General features: G+C 39.0%; 1 protein-coding gene across 1 annotated transcript in view; it reads left to right on the plus strand.

Moving 5' to 3' along the window:
- The first annotated feature begins 4,802 nt into the window (after positions 1–4,802).
- The window catches only part of LOC122811398, a 167,519-nt gene continuing 153,979 nt past the window's right edge, over positions 4,803–18,342 (plus strand). Inside the window, exon 1 of the mRNA XM_044083222.1 lies at positions 4,803–4,932. The gene's annotated coding sequence lies outside the window, so the exon portion shown is untranslated. The remainder of the gene's footprint in view (positions 4,933–18,342) is intronic.

The raw sequence follows: 18,342 nt of genomic DNA on the forward strand, positions 1-18,342 counted from the left end.
ATCAGGAGGAGGATCTATGGTTTTGGTGGGTTGAAAGAGCACAAGTTTGGTTTTGGATGGATTAAGAGTTAATAATGAATCAGAGAGCCAAGATTCCACTGCAGACAAAGAGTGTTGTGTTATATTTTTAAGTTATTGTAGGTTGGGAGCAGCACAGATAAGAGTAGAATAATCTGCATACTGGACAAGGGAGGCAAGGTGAGTAGCAGTGTGAAGGTTATTAGTAAAGACACTGAAGAGAAGGGGACCTAGGACAGATCCCTGTGGGACCCCCAAGTTAACATGCAGTAGAAGAGAGAGGTTTTCCTGCTATTTAACAGCTTGCTGTCAACCAGTTAGATAGCTATGGAACCAAGCAAAGAAAGGGTGGATAAGTTTTAGGTGAAAGAGCACTATTAGTAATTTCTGGTGAGAGACAGTGGCAAAAGCTTTAGACAGATTGATGTAGACAGAAGATACTAGTTTACCTTCATTTCTACATTGATTGATGGTATTGGTAAGTCTTAGGAGTGCAGCAGTGGTGCTATGGTTGGGTCAAAGTCCATGCTGGGAGTCAGCTAGTAGGTTATTGGATAACAGATAGTGTAAAAGCTGTGAGTGAATGCATTTTTCTAATATTTTGGATAGTGGAGATAAAGTAGCTATAGGCCTATAATTAGAGAGCTCAGCTGAGTTATCCTTTGTATATTGGGATTATGTATGAGATTTTCCAAATAAGTGGAACTTGGTGTTCTGAAATTGAGTGATTAATGAGAATGGAAATAGGGTAGGAGATGGCATCAGCTGCAATTTTATGATATTCTGTTGGTAAGCTGCCGGCTGCTATGGTTGTAGGTTTAAGGTTTCTAAACAATTTTTTATGGTATTGGAGCAGGATTAAAGCATGCGGTGTTGTTATAGTCATTGGATGTTAAATGAATGGTTAGAGGAGTGGACCAGTTGTTTTTGGAGAGTGATAGTATGGTTTCTGTCAATTATTTGTTAAATTGTGTTGCAGTATTATCTAGATTATTAGGGGAAGATGAGGTCGGTGACAATTCTTGCTCAGAGTGGAGGAGTTTTTTAATTGCTGACCAGAATTTTTGTGGGTTGTTCTGATGTTTTAGATGAATGTCAGTGTAGTAGTTATTTTGTCTTGTTTAATTTGCTCTTTGGCTAAGTTTCTAAGTAGTTGGAATGATTCACAGTTTATTTGGTATCTGTTTGTATGCCATTGATCCCAGGCTTTATCCCTGAGTTTAAGAGGCACTCTTGTTTCATTAGTTAGCCATGGGGCATAATTTGACTTTATTCTTATTGTTCTAGGTGGTGCTAGCTTGTTTGGTATGTTGGGAAATGTGGAGTTTAAATGGTCTGTGGCTACATCTAGGGGTAAGGTCTTTAGATGGGTCCAGTTACAGAGTTGGAGGGTAGGCATGAAGGTTTGGATATTAAAGTTTTTTTGTTTTGGACTTGTCTATAGATAGTATGTTTGAGTGGGTCAATACGTCATTGAGGATGTCAGAGAGGCAGTCAGACGTTTGAGAGTTTGTTAGTTAGGGTCTAGTTTAGGATAGTCTGCCTTTTGGAGGTTTTGTCTACTCTGGTTGCTGTTTGAATAAGTTGGGTGAAGCCATGAAGGTTGATGAAGTTAGTAGGGTTTTTCAAATTACAGGTAAACCAGTCAGTGTTGAAGTCCCCCATTATAATAGTTTCGTAAGGAAGAGTTAAGAATGTCCAGTGAAGGATGTCTTTAATTGTGGCAAGGATATTTCCTGGAGGAATATAGGTATCTATAATTATTAAATATTTATTGGAGTTGATTTTGAGTTTACTAAATAGTATCTCAGATTTATTGAAATCTAGGTTCTTTTGTTTTAGACTTTCTAGTATGTGGTTGTTTTTAAATATAATGGCTATTCCGCTGTCACGTTTGTTTTTCTAACTTATGTATGTTGCAGCCTGGGAGAATTATGTCATTATATTTTTTTATTTCTGGCCTCAGCCAGGTTTCTGTTAACATAACAACATCAGGTGAGTAGAGTGAGAGAGTGGCATGGAGATCATGAACTTTGCTGACTACACTTCTGAGATTCATGTTTAAGAGAACTAGATTAGATCCTTTCTGGGCTACATTTAATATACTCTGGGGCTGTACTGTTGATGGGTTAGGGGTTCTATAAGGTTGATTTTAGGGCCAGGGTTTGGATGAATATCACTACTAAGTTTAAGTTGAGATGTTATGTGTATAAATGAGTTAAAGAGCTTAGTTATGAATTTATCATACTTGAGAGAGATGTGAGGTGTAGTGTCTCTAGGGAGGAGAGTGTATGTTACCTGATCTCGGTATGCAGTATTGTAAAGTTCGGGTGATATCACGAGGTTAATGGGTTTTGTTTGTAGTAGATAGGGGAATGGGATACTAAAGGAAAAAAAAGAAATTGTTATTTGAGTATGATAGGAAGTTAAAAGGGCAGCTAGTTAAAGAATTATGAGAGAAGTTGTGTATAACAGCAGCATTTTGTGTTTGAGGTTTGGGGAAGATGCAATAGCAATTATTATTAGGAAGTGAGAAGCTATATGTAGAGGAAATAGCTTACTTTACTTATCTTCTGTGTAATTCAGAAACACTATGTGGTGTAGTGGTGGATAACGGATGTTATATAATGGGAGAGGAGGGTGCAGTGGAAGGATCTGAGAATAGTGAGTGGGCAGGTAGCGGTTGGATATATTTGACAGTGAATAGTGAAGTACTGGCTTTTGACTGGTTGTAGTTAAGTAGTGGGAGACGCTAGCTAGAAATAAGTTTAGTTATATTGGGGGTAGAGTACGTGAGCAGAGTGAGCCCAAGTGGAGCAAGAGTGAACAGAGCAGGTAGACCCTGGCCACACCAAATAGCAAAAAACTATCTGAAAACAGGTAAGTGCCAGAAATTCACCAAAATCAAATGCACTCTGCTGCACTATTTAAAGGACTGTTATACAGTATTGTTTTAAACATGGCATGTATAAACAGAAATATAGGTATTAAGTATGTTGTGGAGAGCAGAATGGAATATAACTGATTTATTCAGCTTACTTTGCACACTTTAAAAGGGAATCTAGCAACTAATGTCTCTGTGAGTATGCACGCCACTTCCAAATTTAAAATTAATGCAGAGAATAAATGTACATTAAGAGCAGGGTTTCCATAACAAATATGACCTACATTTCACTGCTAGGGTGCTCTATCCCTTAATATGTGTCTTGTGGGTCCTGTAGATGCACGCAGAGGGAGATTTCAGCAAGTTTTAACTCCAGCTTGAGGGAGGGGAACACTCACAAAGTGCATCTAGCTGTTAAGGGAAATTTCACTGCTTGGATGCTCTGTCATTTAATATTTGTCTTATGATTTGATTCCACTTGTGTGAGCCAACTGCATACGTTTATAGGTTCATAGGTACTTACAAGGCTATTGATTTGTGAGTATGTTTAGAAGCATAGCCATATATTTCTATAAAGTTTTTAGCCCTTATATTTTCAGAATGAATAACCCAGAGATGAGTAGAACATTTATATTGCAGGGTGTTTCTCTTTCTTTCCAGTTGTGCAAATGTGGAATTAATATATATAAGTAACAATGAGATTAAAAGGGTTTGGCCCCTGCAAACAATACGCTGTTGATGATGTCAGTCAGAGGTTCAGTATATATGCTTGTCGTGTGATGAGTTTGACTTATCCAGTTTGCTGCTGAAGAGTTTTGTAATGACCTCCCAGAGTGGACCTATGTGGACCAAGAAAGCCAACAAGTCTGGTTGTGGGGTTGGCCTATACTGACATACTCAGTTGTTCAGCCCAGGCAAAGATTACATTTTTTTATTTTTTTACCCCACCTCAATAATATTGTAGGAAAACATAGGACTGCACTTATGAATGAGACACTGGTCTTCTTGACTTTTTATGAATAATAATCTTTCTTAGCTGTGTAGCGAACATCAGCATTCTTCTGCAAATTAGTGTAAATCAGATTTAAATTGCTTGAAATGTTCATTAAAATACTGGTAATAGATATTAAACATACACACACACACACACACACACACACACACACACACACACACACACACACACACACACACACACACACACACACACACACACACACACACACACACACACACACACACACATTTATTTTTATATTTACCAAATTGTGTCAAATAAATAGATGTCGAATTTATCCTAAATTGACTGTCAGTGGGTTTTATATATATATATATATATATATATATATATCGAGTTTATAAATAGACGTATATTGTATTTCTGTATGACAGAGCATATCATCATTTTCTGCATTTATATATAGTTATACTACATGTCTCCTCTTGTAAATTACCACCTGTATATAATGAACGTTTGCCTTTGTATATTGTGTATATTGTGTTTATATGTAATATCTTGCCTGTTTGTCTCGGGTTGTAACTGAAAAGGGTTATTGCACCAGCCCACCTACCCAGTTAACAAATTAAAATAAGTAAATAAAATATGCTGGGATATTTTGATATGAATCTTTATTATTGTTAAGTGCCATGGTATTTTTTCATGATGGGGAGAGAATAGTTTGTAACAGATGGGCTAAGGAGGGACCTTTTTCAAGTTTTGTCCTGGGATGTAAATTTCTTAGACATGGCCCTGTTCAGTATAGTTGTGTAAGGCTATTAACCGCACAGTTTAAAGTTGTCTGTTACATTTTCATTGTTTTATCTCTTGCATCATGTTAATTTCCCTTCTTGTTTTTGTTACACTCTGACAGCCTCCTTCCTTCCTTCATGTTGTTGGCACACACCGTAACTTCCCTTTTTTAAATGGAGTTCATGTACATTACAGCTTGTTACATACTAATGAAAATGGTTTGTTTTTTTATACTTAGGACTAATCACGATAGTGCTGTCCCATGATAGTGCACAGAAAGGTAAGACTTTATGGACGTATTACTCACCTTTTTAACTAGATAAAAAAATTAACTGTAAATGTCTCTGCTTGCTAAAATCCATTTCCTTTTTTCCTTAACTGAAAATGTCTTCACATATTTGATTATATAGCAGATCTTGAGAAAGCTGAGGACTGCTGAATAGATTTGTTGATAGTATGTTTCACTTTTGTACATTGGCCTTAATTTTCTAAAGCAGTGCCTAATTTGTGTGCATAGTTTACTGCTTCTAGAATAAATTATGGATTTACTTTGCCGTTCACATGACACAGAAAAAGTCTTGAAATAACGCCTCACTTTTCATCTGACTTGCTTTTCTTCTCTGAGTGTTTAGTTCTGAGTGCCACAAATCCAAGCCATATTGTTATCTGATATGATTGTTTAGGATGTAACATGTTAAAACAGATGACAATTAAGCATGATATCTGCACAATGCTGCTTTCCCCACAGGTTATTTTTAACTCAGTACCTGCATACTGATTTCATACCTGCCCAGTCCATGTCAAAATTAAATATTTCCTCCTGCTGCCAGTACATAAATTAGAAAGTGCTGTTGAAAAATGGTCTAAGTACAGACTTTCACAAGAAAGTGAAGATGTAGAAAGCTTGAAGTCTGTAAGGCAATAAACAAGAGGCAGTGTAACTTCACAGTACAAATATGTCAGATAATTCTAACAGAATGCCACACGTCGTAGAGGGGGAATGGGCTGTGAATGTTGTTTATTATGGTGACATATCGCTGTTTGATGTGAACAATTCATATATTATACATGCTTGGGGGGATATTCTTTGTTCGAGGTTCCGCATCTCTGTGGAAAACATAAATTACTCACACCCACCTATGGTATATAGCTATTATGCAATTACCATTACTTTTTATTTTTGTTCTTGCTATTTTTTTATAATTTTGTTTTATGTAGTAGTATTAGTTAAATGCATTTGTCTGCTGGTTTATGACCTAACAACATTTATAAACTTAAATATGATTTTAGCTTCTGAACTACACTGGCAGGAATTTCTATAGTCAAGGAACTTATGAGCCACTCCCCGCCGCAATGGAAACTTCTAGGTGCTTGTGAGGAACTAATTCCAAGATGACTACCAAGTAGGAGTTGCCTTGAGTTGCTGTTCAGTGGATTATCAGGGAAATGTAAAAATAACTGAAAAAGCAAGCAGTCCACTTCCACATTACTCTTTGAAGGATTATTAACAAGATTTAACAAAAGAAAAAAAATAGTACCAGTGGAAAGTTTGTTACTGATTTTCCATGTATAATCGATAATTGTGACTGCATTTTCCTGTAATTACAGCACTTTTAATCTTTGCTGTATTTGATGCACTATAAATAAAACCTGTACTGCTCTACTGCTGCCCTAAGTACTTATTACACTGCATCAGACACTTGTTGTTATTTCTAAATTATGTGGTCTTACACTCGGGCTCCAAATCAGCCATTTTACATTGAGAAGGCTTTTTTCTGCACTCTTGTGGCAGAAGTGTGCTGATGTAAACCTTTCTGAGTTGAGGATTGTTGAGTTATTGTGTGCTTTCCTGACTGGTAGTTAGCTTAAAACCTGTTCCTTTTTGCCTGTATATAAGCCTAGCCTTTGCATGGGTTTCAGCTTAATTGCTCAGAACTGCTTGTTGTTTGGTGACTATTCCAGAGAGCTTCAGTGAATCTCCTTACAGCTAAGGTAATCTTCTGCTAAAAAGATGAAAATATGTATTATTTTGCACTTCTATTGATAATTGTGATTGCATTTCATTAGTTTCCTGTGATATTTGCTGTACTTACTGCACTTTAAAAAAATGTACTGTTCTAATGCTGCTTTCAGTACTTACTGCACTGCATCAGATAGTCAGGGCTGTTGCATGTAGATTGTGTGGTCTTCTTACATTTGGGGTCCAAACAAGCCACTTTATATTAAGAAAGTTTTTTTCTGCACTCTTGTGGCAGAAGTGTGCTGATCTAAACTTAACTGAGTTGGCAATTGCTGGTGGAAGGCTTATCGTGTGCTTTCCTGACTGGTAGTTAGCTTAAAACCTATTCCTTTATGCCTGTATGTAAGCCTCACATTTGCACAAAACAGAGGTATTCACTAGCAAGTTAACAGAAACTCACAGGCCTCCCAGTTGGTGCCGTCAGAAACCACATATACACACAACAAAGCAAATAACGACCACAACACATAATAATACACACAGGGGAGGGACTGGCATAATGGTTAAGGTCTTTACCTTTCATATAGAAATTACAGGGTTTGATTCTGACTGGGGTAGGAATTATTTGCTAGGCTTGTAATAGTCTGCAGATTGATAGCCTACAGTAGAATTTACCTTTGAACTAGTGTCTCAACAAACAAGCCAATAAGATAAAACACCACAAAACCTAACATACTGGTCATAGAAGACTCCATAGTGAGATACATGGATGTCTTCCCCACCAGGCTGGATAAGGGGAAAGTTATGGTTAGCTGCCTGTCAGGTGCCAGGATCCTTCGGATCACACAAGCACTCAAGTCACTCAGCCACAAGTACCCGTATGACTCTGTCGTAGTTCAAGTGGGTGTGAATGATCTGATACATACCTCCCTAGACTATGTGAAGAGATACATGACTGAGCTGTCAGATTATGTGTCACAGGCAGGTATGAGCCTAGCCTTAAGCAGCATTCTGCGTTCACCAAGGATGATGCCACAATCCAAACAAAAAATGATGGAATTTAACAACTAGCTTAACTTTTGGTATCAGTCCAAGGGGATTCAATATTTTTCAGCCTGAGAGGACATGATCGACAGGCCACACTGTTTTGCCAGAGATGTTCTGCACCTGTCTCCTCTAGTCTTTCGGATATAGGCAAAGGCTTTAGTCAACCCTATAGTGTCTTTTTTAGGCATTGTCAAAGTAACCAACCTCCCAGTGTAACAAAATCTTCTCTTGATAAGCTCAAGGTATTGCTGCTCAATGCTAAACAAGAAAATGCACTCCCTAGAAGCACTCCTTACCTTGGAAAATGTTTATGTCTGTGCAGTCACTGAAACATGGTTCAAAGCCATGGAAACCACTCCGGCCATGCAAGGCTACAACACCTTCCATATATTCAGACCACCAACTGAACAAGAAAGAACCAAAGGAGGAAGTGTATCCATCTTCATAAAGGATAAGTACACCTTAAGACTGGTCAAACAGTACAACTCTCTTGAGCTGCTCCATGTCCAACTAACCACAGGTAAAATCCCCTACCACATCATCGCTAGATGTATGGAACCCCACCGTGAACCTGGAAAAACATATCGCATACATAGACTTACTGCAGTCACGCACTATTCAGCCCAATACCTTACTCATGGGCTATTTTTAACTATCCTACCATTAAATAGGAAACACAACCTACTATCATGCAGGCTCAGAGGTTCTTGGACTTTAATGCAAATGATCTGGAACAGCTGGTCAGCACACCCACAAGGGAATCAAATCTCCTGGACATAGTACTTTACCAATAACATGTCGGAGCATTGCCCCCCCCCCCATGTATTGTCCTGTTTGGTAAGGTCAGACCTCAAAGGGATCTCCCCTGAAATAAATATAATTGATTTATCCCATCAAGCTCAAAATCACTAAATAATTTCTCCAAGACAATTTATCTCCTACTAAGCAATGGCACAAATTTCAAAGCACCCCTCATGCAGTTGTATAGAATCAGCGGTACCAGATCGGATTAAACCCAGGTCTTGCCAGAAAATCAAGCCTCCCTGATGGACCCCTGGTGCAAACAGGTTATACAACAAAAGAAAGAAAGTAATGTCCAAAAAGTGGGAATGGTCTCAGCAGAAGAAGAAATCCCTCACTAGTCTAAACAAACAAATTAGAGATCTGGTCAAGACCTTAAAAGCAAATTTTGAAGCAAAAATAGCCTCCCTAACCAAGGAAAATCACAAAGCACTTTTTAACTACATCCGAAGCCTTAATGGGAATACCCAGATGTGTCCTGAGCTGGTTGTGGATGGCACCGCTCATACTCAACTGGAGGAAATAGTCAAGCTGCTATCTGACAGATTTCGATTAAACTTCACTCCCCTTCTCCCCACCTGTCAATCCTCAAAGTATTCCTGCACCATCCCACAGCCGATTATCTCAAAACAGCAGAACATCTATGTGCTCTCTAAGGCTAAAAACATGGCATCAATGGGCCCTGACAACATCCCAGGTTGCCTTTTAAATAACTTAAAACATGAGCTAGCAGACTCACTTGGATCCCTATTTAATCACAGCCTACAGACTGACTATGTTCCAACAGAATGGAGGTCAGCAATAGTTATCCCTTCTGCACAAGAGGGGACCATCAACCAATCCATGATAGACCCAAAAGCCTGACTAGCCCATTCTGTAAGGCCATGGAAGGAATCATCATGGACGTTATCAACAAGGGCATAGATAACCTGCAGACTGTGGACCTAATCCAGTTTGCATTTGTTAAGGGTAGATCATGTCTGTTAAATCTGGTTGAGAAGGTCACCAAGGTCATGGATGAGGGAAAGAATGTGCATAACACCTACCTTGACCTGGCCAAGGCATTTGGCACAAGTCCTCACTCAGATAGTCTAGAGAAGCTCTCTCAACTGAACATAGACTCCTGCATCACTAGGTGGGTAGCCAAATGGTTCACCAAATGGGCACATACTGCCAAAGGGGGTGAATTCACCTCTAGCAAGAGACCATTCAATAGCGGCGTGCCACAGGGTTCTGTACTAGGCCCTGTCCTGTTCAGCATTTATCACCCAGAAGTCAAGACAAATGTAGATGGCCTTTGGCTGACCAAGATTGCAGTTGACTGCCACCTGGGGCCAATTACCGAATCCACAAATGATACTGACATACTGCAGAAAGGATTAACACAGACAAATACGTAAGTGGTGCCATTTCTATGGATTGAAACTAAATCCAAAAAAATACAGTTATTCCTTTTGGAAAGCAAATACCGCAGCTAATTACAATATAGACAGCAGCCCCCTAAGGTGCAGTGGTAAATGATCTGGATACTCAGGTTGATAGTAATCTGAACTTTGACCACCATGTGTCGACAGTGGTGAGAAAGTCCTTCTATTTGGCAAATCTCATAAGTAAGAGAATGGCATCCAGATCAAAGAACATTATAATTCCATTATATTTGACCCTCATTAGAATAATAATCAAGTACAATGCACCCTTTTGCATATACCTCACCAGACATCTGCAACAGCTAGAGCAACTCCAAATGTTTCTCACTAGGAAGATACAGAGTATAAAAAACAAGTCCTACACAGAAAGACTGAAAGTCCTATCACTGTATTCTGTCTCCTGCAGACTACTAAGGGGAGATCTGTGTCTGGCCTACAGGGCAGTCTCTGATCTAGGCCTGATGGAAATGTTACACATTCATAAATCAAACTGCATGAGGGTGACTCATTCCAGGGATCTTAACCTAGTCTCTGACATAAATAAATCATGTTGGAGAGATAGATACGTCTCTCAGAGACTACTCCTTCTCTGGAACAAACTTCCCATTCTTGTGAAGCAAAGCCCTTCCCTGACCCTCTTTAAGAGCTATCTAGATCAATGGATGAGTAATCGTAAATTGGCGCTCATGTCCATCCATCATGGACAGAGGTAACTGTTACTAGATACCATAGCATAGGCTCATACCTATGTGAATTTTGTTCACCTAGGGATTTGAAAAATGAGAATTTTGGGTTAAATATGGCTAAGCTTGTAAGGGCTCTTGGGTCATTAGCCTAGTAATCTCCTACGAACCTATGAACCTATATGCCAGCAGCACTGTCTAATAAAAATTAATATTTCCAAGTTTACAAGCTATCTAGATGAAAAAATTTCAACAAATTAATTCCACTTTACAGGAATTAACAGTGAAGATGGAAGGTTTTAGTAATAAACTGGACTTTACTTAAGAGGACATGAAATACTAAATATATGGAGGGCAATTATATAATCAACTTTTCTAAAGCACTAGACTTGCAAGATGGACTTTCATTAGGTATAGTAGGTATAGAAAGGGTTCTTCAGTCATTGGGCAAACCCCCTACAAATTCAAATTATTCTTCCAGATCCATCATTGTAAAACTTATATCTTTTGTTTACAGAGAGTCGGTGTTAAATTTTTATGTTGCAAACCACCTATGAAGACTGGAAATAATGCCGTCAAACTTAACAATGACTATTCGATCAAAACTGATGAAAAAAAGAAAACCATGTTTACTACTGGCCTCCTTTAAAAAAGAATTACTCCAAAAGTCGCCTTCTGTTTCCTGCAAGACTGAAAATATTTTATACCAGAAGAAACTCTGATAATTGACACTTGAAGGAGGTCTTTCTTACATATAGAAAAATATAATTGCTAATACAAAACAATGTAAATAGAACCCTACAGCTCTCAGATGACATGGAGACAAATGTTTGGAAAAATGTGATTGTTCTTAAAAAGACAAAGGAAGGATGATCTGTATATTGTATGTTATAATTACAGACTAGGAAGGTAATGCTCTTATGTGAAGGACCTTTGTTCTCAAACTTAGCTGAGGGAAAAAGAGAACATATATATAAATTAGAAAAAATATCTTAATTTTAAGTGTTTAAAGTTTCTTAAGATGGCAATGTAATATGCTTTCTTAAAGAAAAATAAGATATTCTTTTATTATTCATTTTAATAATGTACATACAAGGATAAGTGTTTATCGTACCTGTGTTTATTTGCAATTGTTCAAATAGGATTGTTGTAGTGTAGTCTTAAGTAAATTCCATGCATACATTAGTATGCCAGTTTAGGACAGAACAGTGTTTTGCCTACAAGTGTAAACATGTCTTAGTTGACCTGTGCTGCATGGAAGCAAGTTAGTAAATGAAGTTGTAATTGGTGTGATGGAAGGGATTCACTTCCTGAAATGCCCAAATGCAAGAGAAAACAGAAAAGTAAATTAATATAATCAAACAAATGCAAGATAATAAACATCATACAAAACAGCAATAACGGTGTCTAGCATCAACGCAGCAATGTTTGCAGTGTGCCCTTGTGGTGCTTTCAGTACTGCTCATAGCTCTGTAGCAGAAATATTATGTGGTAAAGTTAAAAGCACAAAGGCATGTCTAAATTTAACTGAACACTTGCAGTTGCAAGGCTTCTATGTGCTTAAGATAACATTACTGGTCTGAGATAGCTAATGGATGAACTGTTTTGTAAGTAGTTGGTTGGCTGTGACTTCCTCTTTTAGTACCGCATAAAGCATGGATGTGTTTATATGTATATAAATATACGGATGTATTAGAAAATATTGTTATATGAATGTGTATGTATATCTGGCTATGTGACTGTATGACTAATTTTGTGTGTGTGTGTGTGTGTGTGTGTGTGTGTATACATATAGACACACTCACACACATACATATATATATATATATATATATATATATATATATATATATATATATAATATGTATGAGTTCCCTTCAGATGATCGAAGTTGCAAAACTTTGAAAATCATATGCCCGAGGACCAGGTGATTGAAGTTTTAAAACTTCTAACATTCTGAATGGTGATCACTGTACAACGCAGAATGGAACATTCACCATTCCCCTCGTTGTAGTGCAAACTCGGAGTTTGTATATTTAATTAGCAGGGGGTGTGAGGGGAGCAGGGGGGCTTCCCCCTGCAAAAACGTAAAAGAAAGCTTTTTTTGTTTTTATTTATTTATTTTTTTATTTGATGTGCAAAGTTTCAAAATAGCAGTGCATGTATTAACAGAAAGCAAGTATGTGTTAGTAGTAAATGTGAGCGGGAAATAATAACAAGAGCAGAATTATAATGAGGCTTGCAATATCTGAAATACCTCTTGTAGTCAAGGAATAAAGTGCACCTACTAATGAACGTCACATGATGCACAAGTATAAATACAATACCTTGCACTACCAAAATAAGGTGTTGGCAGCATGAACCTTAGTCAAGGAATAAAGTGCCCCTACTAATGAAAGTCACATGATGCAGAAGTATAAATACAATACCTTGCACTACCAAAATAAGGTGTGGGCAGCATGAACCTTAGTCAAGGAATAAAGTGCACCTACTAATGAAAGTCACATGATGCAGAAGTATAAATACAATACCTTGCACTACCAAAGTAAGGTGTGGGTAGCATGAACCTTAGTCAAGGAATAAAGTGCACCTACTAATGAAAGTCACATGATGCAGAAGTATAAATACAATACCTTGCACTACCAAAATAAGGTGTGGGCAGCATGAACCTTAGTCAAGGAATAAAGTGCACCTACTAATGAAAGTCACATGATGCAGAAGTATAAATACAATACCTTGCACTACCAAAGTAAGGTGTGGGCAGCATGAACCTTAGTCAAGGAATAAAGTGCACCTACTAATGAAAGTCACATGATGCAGAAGTATAAATACAATACCTTGCACTACCAAAGTAAGGTGTGGGTAGCATGAACCTTAGTCAAGGAATAAAGTGCACCTAACTAATGAAAGTCACATGATGCAGAAGTATAAATACAATACCTTGCACTACCAAAGTAAGGTGTGGGCAGCATGAACCTTAGTCAAGGAATAAAGTGCACCTACTAATGAAAGTCACATGATGCAGAAGTATAAATACCCATACCTTGCACTACCAAAGTCAGGTGTGAGCAGCATGAACCTTAGTCAAGGAATAAAGTGCACCTACTAATGAAAGTCACATGATGCAGAAGTATAAATACAATACCTTGCACTACCAAAATAAGGTGTGGGCAGCATGAACCTTAGTCAAGGAATAAAGTGCACTTACTAATGAAAGTCACATGATGCAGAAGTATAAATACAATACCTTGCACTACCAAAATAAGGTGTGGGCAGCATGAACCTTAGTCAAGGAATAAAGTGCACCTACTAATGAAAGTCACATGATGCAGAAGTATAAATACAATACCTTGCACTACCAAAATAAGGTGTGGGCAGCATGAACCTCATTGCCTGTAAAGTTCTGTATTTTCTTAACCTCAAATAAATATGTATTTGTAAAACATGAACGTTTCTTGCCTGTTTTAATATGATGGCAAGCAATTCCAGAGATTTGCTACCCTTTCAGAGAACATTTTTCTGTACTTTCTAATAGTTCTTAATAGTGTAGCCAAAATTCTGATATCTCTCTTTCTTAAACCCAGACATTCTCTACTTGCCTTGAAGGCCAGGATAAAATACTCCCAGCATGTCTGTAAGATACAGAAAAGAGATCACTATCCTTAAATCTATTTTCATAAGATTTTTCTAAGGTTAGAAATAGTATAGTAACCTTTTTTGAACACTTTCAAGTCTAGAAATCTAAGATTTCTTTTAATGGGAACTAGTGGCATTGTCAAAATTCTACTTTGGGTCTAACAAAAAACAAACAGAAACAGTTTTCCTGACCCCCAAACTCCTTGACTTAATATATTTTTGACACAACCTACTAACTAATTGCAGTCTTTTCCACTTTGCTGTATATGGTATTCAAAGGTCAGTTTTGTGCCTACCTATGCCCCCAATTCCTTAAACATCTTCCTCTCCTGAATCACCTGACCCTTGATTAAATAGTCATACTTCTGTTTACACTGCCCCTAAACTCGTAACTTTGGTTTTCCAACATTAAAGTTCATATTATTTTCTAACATTAGTGCTCATAGTATTGCTATTGTTGGCTCATATGCCTAAGTTTTATTTTTATTATTTTATTGTTCTCAAATAAAGAGAGTAAATGACATTCTAATGATACAGCCTTTTAGCATATAACATTACAGTTCTTTGCATCAATACATTTTAACATACTATAGTAATGCACTGCATCAGGTCTTTTCTTCTTCCATCCTAAGAACTATCAGTGCTCCCCAAATGTATTCACACCCCCTTTCCCCAGTATACCCCCTCACACATTTCATGTTAAATTAGAATCGGTTGTTCTTCTCAGGGCCTCAGTAGTCCTTTTCCTCATTTTGATTCATACTTTTGCTTGTACCTGACTAGCCCTTGTCAGTTCAGTCCTCCATTCCCCCAAGCTTACAATAACATATATTCCTTTTCATTCTACGATCACTACAGTATCCTCTTTTCCCCTCATCACCCTTATCCTCAAATCTCATCTTATCCTCGGCCTCCTCCCCTGTGTTTCCTTCATAAATAGCCTTTGTGCCTTTGCCATAATCTTTGCATCGATGTCATCGTGCCCCACTCCAGGTATTCTTCCATCCCCTCTTCTTTCCAGGCTTTTGCAGGAATTCTCCTTACCTCTCCAGTTAGCAGTTGTACCTCTAATCTCTTTTCTTCTCCATTCACTCCCATTCAGTAAACCTAGTAAGCAAAGCTCATGCCCTTCCAGTATCTCCTTTTCCAGCAATTTCTCACATATTGTTCTGGTTTTATTCCAAAGGGGTATCACCTCCCTATACGTCCACCACATATATATCTGGTCTTCCTTTTCCTCCCCACATCTCCAACAGGCAGTAAATGGGTGCCAGCCTTTTCAAAATACTTAACCAGAGTTCTATAACACCTATGCATCATTCTCTTATAGATATTTCCTATGTGCCCCAGTGTACCTAGTAGTTTATTCATTTTTAACACTCCTTTCCACAGCCATTCCTACTTCCAGTTCTTATCCTCTCTCCTCCAGAGTTCCATTAACTTACTAAATGCTTGTTCTTGCAGGAGTTTTCCTAAGAGCCTGTATGTTCATTATATTCATCTCTTCTTCTCTCGCTTTCATTCTAAACTGCACTGCTCTCTTCCTCTTGTCCTCTGTCCTTTCTCTGCCACCTAGCCTGGCCACCTGCTTTTTTGCATTGCTACATCAACCAGTCACCTTTTTCTCTACTTTGGCAATATGATTGTTAAAGGAGAGATTACTATCTACCTGGGTCCTCAGATCTCTTATTACCTCTTCTGTATTAAGGGGGCTGCCACCTATGTGGTAATTTCTGGGTGTTTTGTTTTTCCCAAACGGGATGACTATGCATTTTTTGGCATGTAGCTTGAGGCCATGACTTTGACATCAGGTGTCCGTCTCAGTAAGGCCCTTTTGGAGGATGTCCATGTCAGCCGGACAGTCAATTATGGCTCCCAGTTTGCAGTCATTGGTGAACTTGGTTAGCCATAGTCCTCCTGTGTTTACCCTTACTTCTGAGAAGTATATGCTGAATAGTAGGGATCCTAGAACCGAGCCTTATGGGACACCACTTGTGACTGGTCTAGAGTCGGACCTGGAGCCTGCTATTCTTACCGTGTGAGTTCTGTCTGTAAGCCAGTTGGCAACCCATCTCGTGACGTAGGGTTTATTTTCAGGCTGGCGAGGTTTTCTGTAATACCCGAGTGGGGAATGGTGTCTAAAGCCTTGGCGAGGTCAAGGTATGCTGTGTGAACCACCTTTCCCTCATCTATGGCCTTGGTGACTGTCTTGAAGAAGTCAACCAGGTTTAGTAGGCATGATCTGCCCTTAACTAAGCCAAACTGGGTCGGGTCAAGTGTTTGGAGGTTCCCAATGTCTTTGTTAATGAGTTCCATGATGATGCTCTCCATAGCCTTGCAGACCAGGCTAGTCAGGCTTATAGGGTAATAGTTACCAGGGTCAGTTGTGGTCCCTCCTTTGTGGAGAGGAATAACCATTGCTGTGTGCCATTCTATGGGCACATAGCCTGTGGAGAGGCTGAGGTTGAACAGCGTGTTTAGGTGGGGGTTAGTTCGTTCTGTAGTTCGTGCAAGATGCAGCCTAGGACACCATCTGGTCCCACTGATGCTATGTTTTTGGCTTTTGAAAGGGCTGTTTTCACCTGTGCATCTGTGATTTTTGGGACACTACACTTTTCCAGTATTATTGTGGGCCCTTTTGGAGGTGAGGGGGGGGGGTGAAATTTTCACTGAATCTATCTGCCAGGATGTTGGCAATATCAGTAGGTTCAGTATATTTTGTACTATTTTGCACTAGTTCAGTGCATATCTGCGATTCACCACTTAGATTCTTAACATAGCTAAAGGCGGCTTTGTGGTTATCTTTTGAATCCTTGGCTATTTTTCTTTCGAAGTTAGCCTTGGATGATTTCATAAGGGACCTCAGTTTCTTACTGATAGTGATCAGGGATGTCTTTCCTTCTTGGGATTTGCTTTTTTCTGAACTACTTTCCTCCCTCTATTGTATAGCCTGTTTATTGCAGGGGTCCACTAAACTGGTTTCCTTCTCTTAGAGGAGTGAGTCTTGGTTTTGCTAGGGATGGCATGATCCATGCATTCTTGTAGGTGCTCATAGAGTGCATTTGTAAAGGTTTCTGCATCTTGGGCAGTGTTATCCTTTAGCATTGGGGCTGTGAAACTTACCACCTAAGTACGGTGAAGTTTGCTTTAAAAAAGTTTTTTACTGTGGTTTCCTTAGTTGGGGGTGGTGGTGGGGTGTGGACATCCAGAGTTATTAGTTTATGGTCTGATCTAACCAGTGACGGGTTGACCTCTGGTGTGGAACACCTGTCGTCCATGTTGGTGATGACCAGGTTCAATATGCTTTCACCTCTGGTAGGGGAGTTTATCAGCTGATCCAGGGCATTTGAGTTGATGAATTCCAGGAAGTGCTGGGCCTGGGAATTTGTACTCGAGTAGTTTTCCCAGTGAATGGTAGGGTCATTGAAATCCCCCAATATCAGAGTGTTTGGTAGGACCTTCATGTTTTCCAGTGTCTCCAGAAAGGTGGAGTGGTGGTCCAGGGTCATGGAGGGTGATCTGTAGCAGGCCACAATTTGCATTGCAGATTTGCCTGATGTTAGTTGCACATGGATGATCGCAGAGGTATCATGCTGCACCACTAACCTGGAGGTGTAGGTATCCTTGATGAATATGGATACACCCCCTCCTTTTGTGTTTCAGTCCATGTTCTGTGGCCGAAACATGCTGTATGTGTTGTAGCCCGGTAATGCTGGGGTGATCTTTGGAGCCTTGAACCAGGTTTCAGTTATTGCACAGATGTCAATGTTCTCCATACTGAGGAGTGCTTCGAGTGCATGCATTTTAACTCCTGGCGTTGAGTAGCATAACCCTCAGTTTTTTGCTAATTGTGCTGTTTATGGAGGTGGGTTTGACTTTTGTGCCTTGCCTAAAAAAGGCACTATGGGGGCAGCCTTGGCCAGTATTCAAAAGCCTAGGGGTGACAGGTGCATGCCATCTCTTGCGAAGCAACGTGGCTTGCCAAGCATGTCGTCCTAGGCTGACAGACACTGGATCCCCTTTGAATGACACCAGAAGCTTAGCCAATTGTTGAAATTGATATTTTTTTCTTTATACTGAGGTATCATTCTTGGTGAGGCCAGAATGCTACTCAGGGTTGGGGTCATAACAGCCTG

Source organism: Protopterus annectens, chromosome 9.part0, assembly GCF_019279795.1.
Source record: "Protopterus annectens isolate FY-2018-M chromosome 9.part0, PAN1.0, whole genome shotgun sequence".
Lineage (NCBI taxonomy): Eukaryota > Metazoa > Chordata > Ceratodontiformes > Protopteridae > Protopterus > Protopterus annectens.